The sequence below is a fragment of the Euphorbia lathyris genome, chromosome 8 (assembly GCF_963576675.1).
Source record: "Euphorbia lathyris chromosome 8, ddEupLath1.1, whole genome shotgun sequence".
Taxonomy (NCBI): Eukaryota; Viridiplantae; Streptophyta; class Magnoliopsida; order Malpighiales; family Euphorbiaceae; genus Euphorbia; species Euphorbia lathyris.
In genome coordinates, this window is record NC_088917.1 from 79712614 (window position 1) to 79725061 (window position 12448).

General features: G+C 31.9%; 1 pseudogene; it reads right to left on the bottom strand.

Moving 5' to 3' along the window:
- Positions 1-4770: 4770 nt before the first annotated feature.
- On the bottom strand, positions 4771-10663 carry LOC136204023 (subtilisin-like protease SBT1.8; annotated as a pseudogene).
- Between the last annotated feature and the right edge of the window lie 1785 nt (positions 10664-12448).

The following is a 12448-nucleotide window of genomic DNA, read 5'->3' on the forward strand; positions in this document are numbered from 1 at the left end:
TAATTATAAAAAAGTACTATGTGGTATGGCCGATGATGTGGTACCTGTGGTATTTCTTTTAGAAACACAACTCTATGGTTACAAAATTTTACATGTTTTTTTTACTTTGCCAAATTTAGCTGATAACGACTTCAAAATGAAAATTTTTAAGAATTAAACTCGTTTGGTATCATATTTACTATGTAACAATATTCTTAATTTTTCAAAATCATCATTTTTAGAGTTTTCTTTCTCTAAATATTATATTTTTCTCTCATAAAAAACAACACTTAAATGACTTCAAACCTAAAAAGTCAAAGAATTAAAATTGTTTAAAATATCATTTAACTCTTAAAAATTTTCATTTCGAAGTCATTATCGATCAAATTCTGACAAAGTGAACTCAAATGCAAAATTTTGCAAAGCACATGGTCACGTTTGCAAAAAAAAAAAAAAAAAAACCAAAGATACCACATCATAAATCGGCCAAATCACAATGTACTTTTTTATAATTAACTCTAAATTATATTTCTATTTGTAAAGTTTTAAACCATAAATACTGAAAATCATAAAATCATAAAGTTTATTTTTATACATTTTTCTTAATTTTATGAATAATAAAAAAACATAAAATCATAAAATCATAAAATCCATATAAAATCATAAAGTTTATTTTTATATATTTTTCTTAATTTTATGAATAATAAAAAAACATAATTTTTTTTATTTATATTGGTGATAATGACATGGGGTAATAATAGTCTCCACCTCCCAACAAAAACCTCAAACCACATCCATATACATAAGTTAAAGACCATAAAGAGTGGAGAGGAGACTTGACTCATCCTCATTGTTGAGGAATATTTGTTCATGTAGCTAAAATGGTCCATTGTTATAGTGACAACTCAACATCAATCCACTTTTTAAATTTTTATATTTTTAATATAAAATCTATTGAAAATAGAAATTTTTTAAAATAATTTTATTTCTTATGCATAAGGTAAATACTTTATTAGTTTGGAAGTTTGTGCATATTACATTAACTAGTCTCTATTTTTAAAAATATATTATAAAATCTCTAGATTTTAACAAAATTAAGTATTTAAATGATGTTTGATAAAAACTGAAAATTAACTAATGAAAAAATAAAATTCACAATTTTATGTGTTAAATATTATAAATGTTAAAAATATTAATAATATAACTGTTTATTAAATACTACCATTTATATAAAAATGTTAGTTGATAATATTTAACTTAAATATTAAATTAAATATTTTGACTTATTAAAATAAATGATTTTTAACTTAATTGACTAGTTTAAATGGTGGAGAATCATTCTTATCAAACATATTTAAATTAAATAATTGTTTAACATTTTAATTTAAGTAGTGGAGAATCACTCTTATCAAACATATTTAAATTAAAGGGAAAAGTATAAAAATAAACCTTATGATTATACCTGTTTTCGAACAACACCCATATAATTTAAAAGTTCGCAAAATGGTACATTGAGTTTCATTCCGTTAGCAAACACATACCAAATTGACTAACGGTGTTAAAAGGCAAAAAGAAAATAGTTAATTGAGTCATTATATTTATTTATTTTATAAATGAACCCTCATTATTATCTAATTATTATAAAAAAGCTCCAAAATAAAAAAATAAAAATCAATTACACTGTCTTCTCCATTTCTCTTTACTTTTTTTATTTTTTTCTTCTTTCTCTCTCCTCTTTGTTTTTTTGATAACCTCTCTTCTCTTTGTTACTTTCTCTCTAAAGTAACCATTAACTTTTTGAAAGATACATATTAGCTCCCTGCACTTTTTTAAGTGCTTTATTGGCTTCTTGAACTTGTTTAACATGTGTACTTTTCAAAATATCTTTTTATTCCGTCATATAGATTTTCAGAGGTTGATAGGTTACTTAAAATAAGTTTCGAGGGGTAAATTAAATATTTTAAAAATTCAATTTTGCCCCTAACGTCTAAAATGATGCAATAACATTGGAAGCCAAAATCAATTTTATCCATAATGTTGATAAATTGAGTCAATTTAAGAAATAATTCATCAAACTGTTTTGTGGATCATGAATCTTGTCATCTACACTTCACAGATACGTCATTTTATCAGTAACAAATCAGAAACATATGTTAGGATGTGAAAAAAATTAAAAAAATACTCTTTCGTATGAATTATAAAAAAATATGAAATCCTTTTTTTAGAACGAATTGATATACAATTGGTGCAGAATAAAAAACAAAAATATATGTGTTTTATAATAGGGGTAAAATTGATCTAAATTATCAACATTAGGAGTAAAATTGCTCTTGATTATTCTTTTAAAATTGTACCATTTTAGACCTTAGAGATAAAATTACTCCTAACCCAAAATATTAAAAGTATTTTTTACCCATTAACCCAAGTACAAAAGAGCAATTGATTTTTTTTTTCACAAATAGAGAGGGAAAGGAATATATTAAGCGTAAATAAAATAGTAAATACTAATTTAACCGTGAAGTGGAAAATAAAGGCACTGTACTTTGTAGAAAATAAAGTAACTATAGCGGACACCCTGTATTTGTTTATCAAGTCAGGAGAGGTTACAATTTTATCTAACTAAATTTTTGGGTAAATTACACTTATGGACACTGAACTTTAGCCATTTTAATATTGCGGCTACTGAATTTTATATTTTTTAATATTGCTGACCAATAAACGCCTCAAAACAACCGCTAACGGTCTGAAAAAAATTGAAGAGTTAATGATATTATAAGGAACCTTACTTCTTGATAATTTTCGTTTTGAGGTCATTTAAATGTTGTTTGGTTAGGAGTAGAGGTGGCAATTTCTGACACGAAAACACGAAAACAGAGCCAACCCGACTGACACGACACGATTGACACGAAAGTCATTTTTCTAACATTTATAACATATAAAACCATATGGAACATAAATATGAGATAACACGATTTTGACACGAAACACGACAATTGCCAGGTCTAGTTAGGAGAGAGGGTGAATTTTTAGAGAGAGAAAGTTAAAAAAATGTGATTTTAGAAAATAAAAAACGTGGTTTCATGGTAAATGTATTTCTAAACAACTTTAATTCTTGAATATTTTTAGTTTGAGGCTGTTAACGGTCATTTTAAGGAGTTAGTTTTTATCAAAAAAAAAAAAAGGAGTTAGTTAAAAGTTAAGTAACCACCGGAGTTGAAAAGTGTAACATTTAGTTGCTGTACTATTAAGAATCGAAATTCAGTGACCATAATGTTAAAATGAGTAAAATTCAATGACCTTGAGTGTGATTTACCCCTAAATTTTTAAATTAATTGTAATAAATATATATATATATATATTTTAATTTTGAGAATATCACAATTTTTTTTCTGGGGTAAATTACATCCATGGCTACTTATTTATTTTAACGTTGTGGCCACTAACTTTAATTCTTAACAGTCCGACCACTGTAGTTTACACTTTTTTTTTATCGGTGGCCACTTAACTTTAACTAACTCATTAAAATGACTGTTAACAATCTCAAAATGAAAATATTCAAGAATTAAAGTTGTTCAGAATGACATTACCATGAAACCACATTTTTTATTTTCCAAAATTACCTTTATTGGTTCATTCTCTCTCTAAAAATCCATTCTCTCCTAACTAAACAACACTGAAATGATCTCGAAACGAAATTTTTCAAGAATTAAAGTTTCTTAGAATATCATAAACTCTTCGATTTTTTTTTACTTTTTGGATGTCAACGGTCGTTTTGAGGCATTGCATGACCACTTATGTTCAAAAATGTAAAATTCAGTGGTCATATCGTTAAAAATTGAAGTTCAGTTGCTATAATATTAAAATGAGTAAAATTCAGTGGTCATAATGTTAAAATGAGTAAAGTTCAATGACTATAAATGTAATTTACTTTTTTTTTGTACAATAATAGTAAATTTGATTTTCTCAGAATTTAGTTTCAATTATTTCTTTTGTTTTCTCCATATATATTTGCTTTCTCAACTATTATGCGTGATGAACTTTTTATCATCGAGTTCAAGCAACAATGTATAAATATTTTTTTTTTGGTAGGAAAAGAAAAAACAACAACAAAGACACCAAATCAAGGGATCGGCCTAGAAAAGCTAACCCCAATCCTATCATCTAAAAAGAAAGGGAAGAGAAACCCCGAGGGATCAGGAAGGGTAGAGACTTCAAGAACACCGTCATGAGCAGCTGCCGCCAATCGATCTGCAACACAGTTTTGCTCTCTGAAGACGTGACAGAACTCAAAACTCTCAAAGGAGGAGCAAAACCTTCTAATAGCTTTAATAAGGTTGCTATACTTCAAACTTGGGGCATGACTGTCCTTAATCATATTGATGGCCTCCAGATTATCCGATTCAATAGTCAGACTCTTAACACCTAGCCTACCAGCCAGCTTGATCCCAGCGAGTACTCGTTAATAGTCGAGAGTAATTTTACCCTTAACGACTAAAATAATGCAATTTTATTTTTAACGTTGGCAGTTATGGACAATTTTACACATAATATTGGCAAATTGGGTTAATTTCAAATATTATTATAAAACACAAATTTTTTATTTTTTATTCTGCACTCGTTAAAAAGTTGTTCTAAAAAATCTTTTATATTTTTTATAATTTAATAATAGAATTGGAGATTGATATTTTACAACTCGATAAAATATTTAGATCACACAACACGATTATATAACCTATTTTTACATTCCTAAATAAGACTCTCAAACAAAGTTCTATATCACACAAGTTTAAAAGGCACGTATATTTCCCATTATATGGTATTACAAACACATATGTGGACACAATATATTAAACTCCTTCAATCAGGTAGTTAATACATGCACAATCGGATATTTTCCGATTAAATTTATTTATAACTGCGATAATTTAGAGGCTATAAACGTAATTTACCCGATATTTTACATGTACAATTATTTCCATGTAAACGCAATTGGACTTCTAACTTTATATTGTTGGTAGCTCCAAACGACTGAACCAAATTCGGCATCATTTATTGGCTTCACATTTTTGTTGGCTATAAATGTTATTGCATATTTTTGCTTCTCCCCCAACTTTTCGAACACCAATACTGATGGTTGAACCGTCACAGTCACAGTTGGTGGCGCACTCACCGCAACTTCGTATGTAGATTTGGCGACACCCACATTGGTCAATTCACGAGTGTATTTGACCTTAGTTTTGTTCGTGAACAACACCGAAAATGACGGGTAATTAAGCTCTCCAAGATCATTAAACTTGGTTGAGCAAGTGACATTTGGGTCGTCGACAATTGCTTGAACAGCAGAAAGAGGGTAACCTAATGAACACCAGAACGTTATGTAGTCTTCATTCGAGTTATTGTAGATGAGACCAGGGGAGAAGGCTTTCTTCGGGTCAATATGACCCGATCCGTATGCCCACGAGTTTGAAGATTGAGCAGTAACTTCATCGGTAATAAAAGAGTGTGTGTTATCATATGCGTAAGCAGTGGTCATGATGGCTGATTTAAGAGCACTTGGGCTCCAATTTGGATGAGCTGCCTTTAGTAATGCAGCTACTCCAGATACATGTGGACATGCCATGGATGTGCCTGCCAAAATATCCCTCCAAATTACTTCTATTCATTAAATAAAATATTAATGACGCTGATTTTTGGCGCAACAATAACGCTATAATGATACTTTTGGAAATATAAAACAGAGTCGGACCATTCTATTCATGCAACCTTTTTGAGTTTGAAGAGCAATTTTAAATTCTTTGATGCAACGTTGTATGAGAGATCATTATCGAGATATTAAATACTAATTTAACTGTTGAAGTGAAAATAAAGGCACTAAATTAAAACTAGTTTATGAAGTCATGAAAAAATGTTTATTTACTCCTAAACCTTATTAATTTTAAGATATATAATATATCAGTCATCCTGTTTTGACAAATACATTTTTACATAATAACACTGTTTAGTTATTCTATTTTGAAAAACACCTTATAAGGTATATATATTTTTTTGTCATTGTAACCTTTGGTCTTATTGTTATTCTTTTTTAGATTTTTACCAAACATATCTTAATTTTCAAGACAGTCATAATGCAATACAAAATGACTTTATTACTCTGTTATTTTGCATGTTTATGTCGAATATAGCGGTTATTCTTTTTTAAATAGACAGAATGACTAAAAGATTATAGTAACAAAAGTTAAGGACTTTATAATTTATTTTTCAAAATAAGAATTCTAAATGGCATGTTAGACAAAAATGAAATAACTAATACCCATAATTTTATAAGATAAGTTGTCATGTGTTAGAAAGGGTTCAATGCACCATTAGTTAGTGAACTTGCATGGATATCTCAAAATGGTCATTTAATTTCAATTTGTAAAATTAACTTTCTGAATAAAGGGATGGCAACAGATACTCAACCCGCGGGTACCCGACATTACCCCATCCTAATGTGACTATCCATACCATGTATAAAAGGATATGAGATAGGTATGAGATCAGAACTATTACCCGTTAGAGTAATAGGACATATATGGGAATATATCCCCCACGATGGTACCCATTACTTGTCATAACTCTTTTATATATTAAAAAATATTATTGTGTTTTAGAGGTAAGATGTGATATTTGAACACCAGTCTTTTCTTTTTCGACCGTTAAGTGATATCATTAAGCTACTTTATTTTTATTGATTAAGGTTCAATTTGTTCAATTTTTAGATGGACGATTTATTAAATTTATAATTTTTTGTTTTATCTATTGATTCTTAACGGGTAAAGGTACTCGTGGGTACCCGTGAATTAAATGAGACGAGTATGGGATGCAAAACATATACCTGTTAGGATAATGAGACAGGTACGAGTAATTAAAAAATAAACGGATAAGAGTTTGGAATTGGTATTACCAGGGCCGGTCCTGACAATTTAGGGGCCCTAGGCAAAACAAGTAGTAAGGGCCCCTTTAATATAAAATTTACTAATTGATTTTGGGTTAAAGTGCAAAAATACCCCTAACATATTGGATCAGGAGCAATTTTACTTCTAATGTCTAAAATGGTGCAATTTTACCCCTAACGTTGGAAGCCAAGAGCAATTTTAGTCCTAACATTGATAAATTGGGTTAATTTGATAAATATTTCATCAAACTGTTTTCCAATCATGAATCTTGTCATCTACACTTCACACATGCGTCATTTTATCAGCAACAAATCACAAACATATGTTGAGATGTAAAAAAAATAATAAATAAAATATAATGTCTTTTGTACGAATTGGACAAAAAAATTCAAAAAATTCACCGAATTTTTAAATATTAATCTCCAGTTCTATTATTAAATTATAAAACACATTAAATCTTTTTTTAGAACGAATTGATATGCAATTGGTGCAACATGAGAGACAAAAATATATGTGTTTTATAATTGTGTCTGAAATTGACCTAAATTATCAGCGTTAGGGGTAAATTTGCTCTTGGCTACCAACGTTAGGGGGTAAATTTGCACCATTTTAGACGTTGGATGTAAAATTGATCATCACCCAAAACGTTATGAGTAATTTTGCACCTTAATCCATTGATTTTATTCATATCATTGTATAAATTAATTTTTAATTTTCAAATTTAATCAAAGGTATTAAAATGAAACTTTTTTTTAATTTTTAAATTTAATCAAATTAAAAATAGTTATTCTAAAATGAGGTAGTAAAGAATTGAACTCATACCCTTTTTAGTGGGAAGACAATGTATTACTAGTATGCTAGTTTGAATTTATGTATAATATTTAAAACATATAGAATTTATTTATAAAACTAATTTTTTTTGGGCCCCTTCCGGCCTTGGGCCCTAGGCCGGCACACCCCGGGCCTAGGTCCAGGGCCGGTCCTGGGTATTACCCGCGGATACCCTACCCGTTGTCATCCCTAGTTAAAATGCCTTATTAACTAATTAAAAATATCTTAAAAAAACAAATATAAATTTTATTCCTTATTATGTACTAATTGCATATTGGTTGGTTCTAAAAAACATTTTAGACTTTTTGTGATTTAGTAATAGAATTGGAGAATAATATTTATAAATTTGGCGAAATATTTGAATTTTTTTCATACAACTCGTATAAAATACAGTACAGTAAAACCTCTATAAATTAATAATGTTGAGACCATGAAATTTTATTAATTTGTAGAGATATTAATTTATCGCGTATAAATTTACTGAACTGGTCCAAGTCAAACCAGAAGAAATTATTATTTTAAAGAGGTTGTGAATTTATCGAGTATTAATTTATGAAGGTTTTACTGTATATATATATTTTTAAATTCACATCTAATCATATATTTTCGTGATCTGTTATTAATGAGTGATAAAATGGTGCAGTGAAGCGTAAATGACAAGATTCATGGCCGAGAAGACAGATTGATAAATAATTTCTCAAATTAACCAAACTTATCAATGTTATGGGTAAAATTGCTCATAGCTGCCAACATTAAAGGTAAAATTGCACAATTTTAAACATTAGGAGTAAAATTGCTCATGTCGGTAAATGTTTGGAATATTTTCGCACCTAATCCTTTAGTAAATAAAAGGAAAAAAGCATATTTAAGCCTCTGAACTTTACATGTTTTAAGGATTAAACCCCTGATCAATTATTTTTTCATATTAAATCATTGATCATTGATTTTGTTATGGATTTTGCCATTGTTTAACTTTTCCGTCGATTTGAGAGAGGAGATGATTGATTTGACGATTCTAATGCTAAAAATCACAAAATGGGAGAGGAGAAGATCGAGTTTAGAAGAACCTACTGGAAATTAATTTATGTAATTTGTTGTTACTTTTTACTCTCTATCCATCCTACTCAATAAACTTTTATTTTTATTTGTCCACGTCAAGAAGTTGAATTGCCCCAACGAGTCGTGCCACCAAACTCGATGAAAAAGTTACATAAGGGTCAAATCCACAACAAAATTAATAATCAGAGGTTAAATGTAGAAAAATATTTAATCGGGGGTTTGATCCTTAAAACATATAAAGTTTAGAGGCTTAAATACGCTTTTTGCCTAAATAAAACAGAAAGAACCAGAATATACCTGAAATAATAATGTATTTAGCAATCCTCTTATCCTCCTTCAACTCCGTTGGTCTAGCAGCCTCAGAATATGCAGCCAATATATTCACTCCGGGAGCCAATATATCCGGCTTCAAAATCTCCGGCGTCACCGAATTCGGCCCTCTCGAACTAAACGAACCCACCACCGGCGCCGGCCGAACTCCCACCACAGTGTTTCCAAATCCAATAATTATCGTCGGATTAGGATCAGACTTAATATAATCCTTAATCAAATCGCCGTTTTTCTTCCCGACCACCATCCCCGGCACCAAATCGACTTCGGAATCCAACACCTTCACCACCGTCTCAACCACCATAATCATCGCAGCTCCTCCGGCTTTCCGTACAACCATCCCTGTCTCCGCTTGTCCGATTCCCCCATCATCGCAGACCACAACTTTTCCTCTCACTAATTCCGGCTCAAGCGTACCTTCCAAACAGTAATTACTCAAACTATTCTTCCCTTTATGATAGATTAAACTCACCGGTTTAGATCCGATTCCTGGTCCGGTGTAGAAACTTTCGCCGGAAAATCGTTTTTTGTTACCGAGAATAGCATTAGCCGGAAAGTCTCGGTCAATGGTTCCGGCAGCCACAGTTATCACCCATGGAGCTACATTTTCTACCGTCGATTTTGTAGGTCCGTCATTACCTCCGGAGAAAGAAAAGAAAACTCCATTTTGCGTTGCTAAATAAGCACCCATGGCGACAACGTCAGAATAATACGACGCAGTGGCTCGAAATCCGATCGAAATAGACATTAACAGCTTGATCCATTCCACTAAGCATATCAGCAGTATTACATTTGCCATTATCGCCGCAGACCTTGTAGGCAGCTATTCGAGCTCGAACCGCCATTCCTCGGGCAGTCCCCGTCGCTAAACCGAACATGCTCGCATTAGCGACGGGAGAGCCTCCAACTGTGGTAGCTGTGTGCGTCCCGTGGCCGTTGTAGTCCCTCGGCGAGAGATGATCTTTCGCTCCGAGTTTGGCACTTGCTTCGAGGAAATAACGGGCGCCAATTAATTTCTTGTTGCAGAGTTTATGATCAAAGTCTTTAGTAGACTTGCATTTACCCTTCCAACTTTTCGGCACAGGAGGTAATCCGGTGTCGTGAAAACTTTCGGACTCCGGCCATACCCCAGTATCAAGTACACCGACAATAATATCCTCGGAAGCTTGTTCGATTTCTCGAAATTCGCCTCCTTCGATGAAGTTAAAGTTGGAGTTTAGACCTAAGAATTGTGAGGTGCGAGTGGTTCTGATTGAGTAGACTTGATCTTCGAAAACGTTGCGGACGTGTTCGTGATTTTTGAGAGATTGCGCTTCTTCGGGGTCGAGATAGGCCGCGAAGCCGTGGAAGACGGTGGTGTACGTGTAGAGGATCGAATCAGAGGTGGAAGTAAGAGATTGATACCATTGATGGTGAGTTGAAAACGAGTCGGGTTTGGAGTGACGATTCATGTGGACAATGTATACTTGCTTATCTCCAACAGAGAAAGGAAGAAGTGAAAGAAGAACAAGGACTGAAAAAGTAGCCATTGTTGTTGCCATATTGTTGATGCAAAAACATATAGTTGTTATGTCATTATATACAGGGGTGTTTAGGTTTTTGATTAGACAGCTTATGATTGTTTTTGACATCTGAAAAATAATTTTAAAGGCTAAATAGGCACCCAACCCTCTAAACGTGTAACTTTTTTTCACCTGGTCATCTCAACTTAGGAGACAACCTCTTAACCCCCTCAATTCTCCAAAAACATCACATACAACCCCTTACACCCTTATGTTCGGTCAAAATATTGACTCGTGTAGAAAACGCGCTTGACTGTTGACCACACCAATACCACGTGTCATTTTTTCATTAAATTTTTCCATTGAGACCCATGCTCGGCGAGCAAGCCCATTCGTGCTTGGCGAGCAACTACCAAAGATGAATTTCAATCAAAATTCTTATGCCAGAATCCCAACTTGAATCAACTCGTAACACTCCAATTCGACCAGAAGACTCAATCTGACTATGAGGCGACATTTAGCACTATTCGAGTTGGGATTCTGGCATAAAAATTCTAATCGAAATCCATCTCTGGTAGTGGCTCGCCGAGCACAAATGGGTTTGCTCGCCGAGCAGGGTCCCAATGGAAAAATTTAATGAAAAAATGACACGTGACATTGGTGTGGTCAACAGTCAAGCGCGTTTTCTACATAGGTCTTTTGACTAAACATAGGGGTGTAAGAGGCTGTATGTGATGTTTTTGGAGAGTTGAGGTGGGGGCCAGATGAAAAAAGTTACGAGTTTAAGGGGCTGAGTGTCTATTAAGCTTTTTATAAAAGCAGAAAATCCCTGCTTTTTGAAAAAATAACTTTTTCCAACAACAAACAACAAATCGTAATAGCAAACACTAGGTACAATAAACTTGTAGATATTTTTCATACTAAGTTGTTTTTGCAAGAAATTTTGAAATATAATAAATCAACTCTATTCAAATAAAACATTTCAAAATGAAAAAATAAATCTTTTGGTTTTATGCATTTGTATGGTACTCATTTTCACTGTATTACAATTCAACTTCAAAAAATAATATAAAAAATGAAGGACATATCTAGGGGAAGCGGTAAATTTCATCTATGGTGTATAATTTTTTGACTCATTTCATACTTTGATGTACAACATTCATTTTGTCTCACTAATATGTACCACCTTACAGGTGACCTCTCACTATGGTGTACAACCGGTAAAAATAACCGGTCAATGCTTGATCAATGTGCCATCTCAGCATTTTTCATCTACCTATTAAAAAAAGTGGGACCTACTTCTTATATAATTACTAAAATAATTTTCTTTTTTTTGAAATTACTAAAATATCCCCATACTCTTCCTTGCAACCCCTCTCTCTATCCATTTCTCTCTCTAAGTTCACTCTCTCTAAAAACCCAAATAAATCAAACATTTTTTTGCAATTATGAAACTTGTATAAGCCTGAAAAAGGTTGATGTTTTTTTAAAAGCCTAATAGCTGATGTTGTCCGAGTATGCTTCGACAGATGATGGAGAAGAAATTGATTCAAGTTCTGGACAATCTGGGCAAACTCATTGGTGAATCATAAATGGGTTTCTGTTTTGAACGCGGATTTACAAAGGACATTGCAAGAAAAAAACTCATTTCCTCACTTTGTCTAAAAAGTTTGACTGGTCTTTAAACTTTTAAAATATTCCAATAACTCTCTGAATTTGTATAAAATATTTAGTTAATTTCTTGAATTTGCGTAAAACGTAATCAGTTGATCATCCGATCGCAAAAAAGTAAATTAAATGCGGAAGATCTAT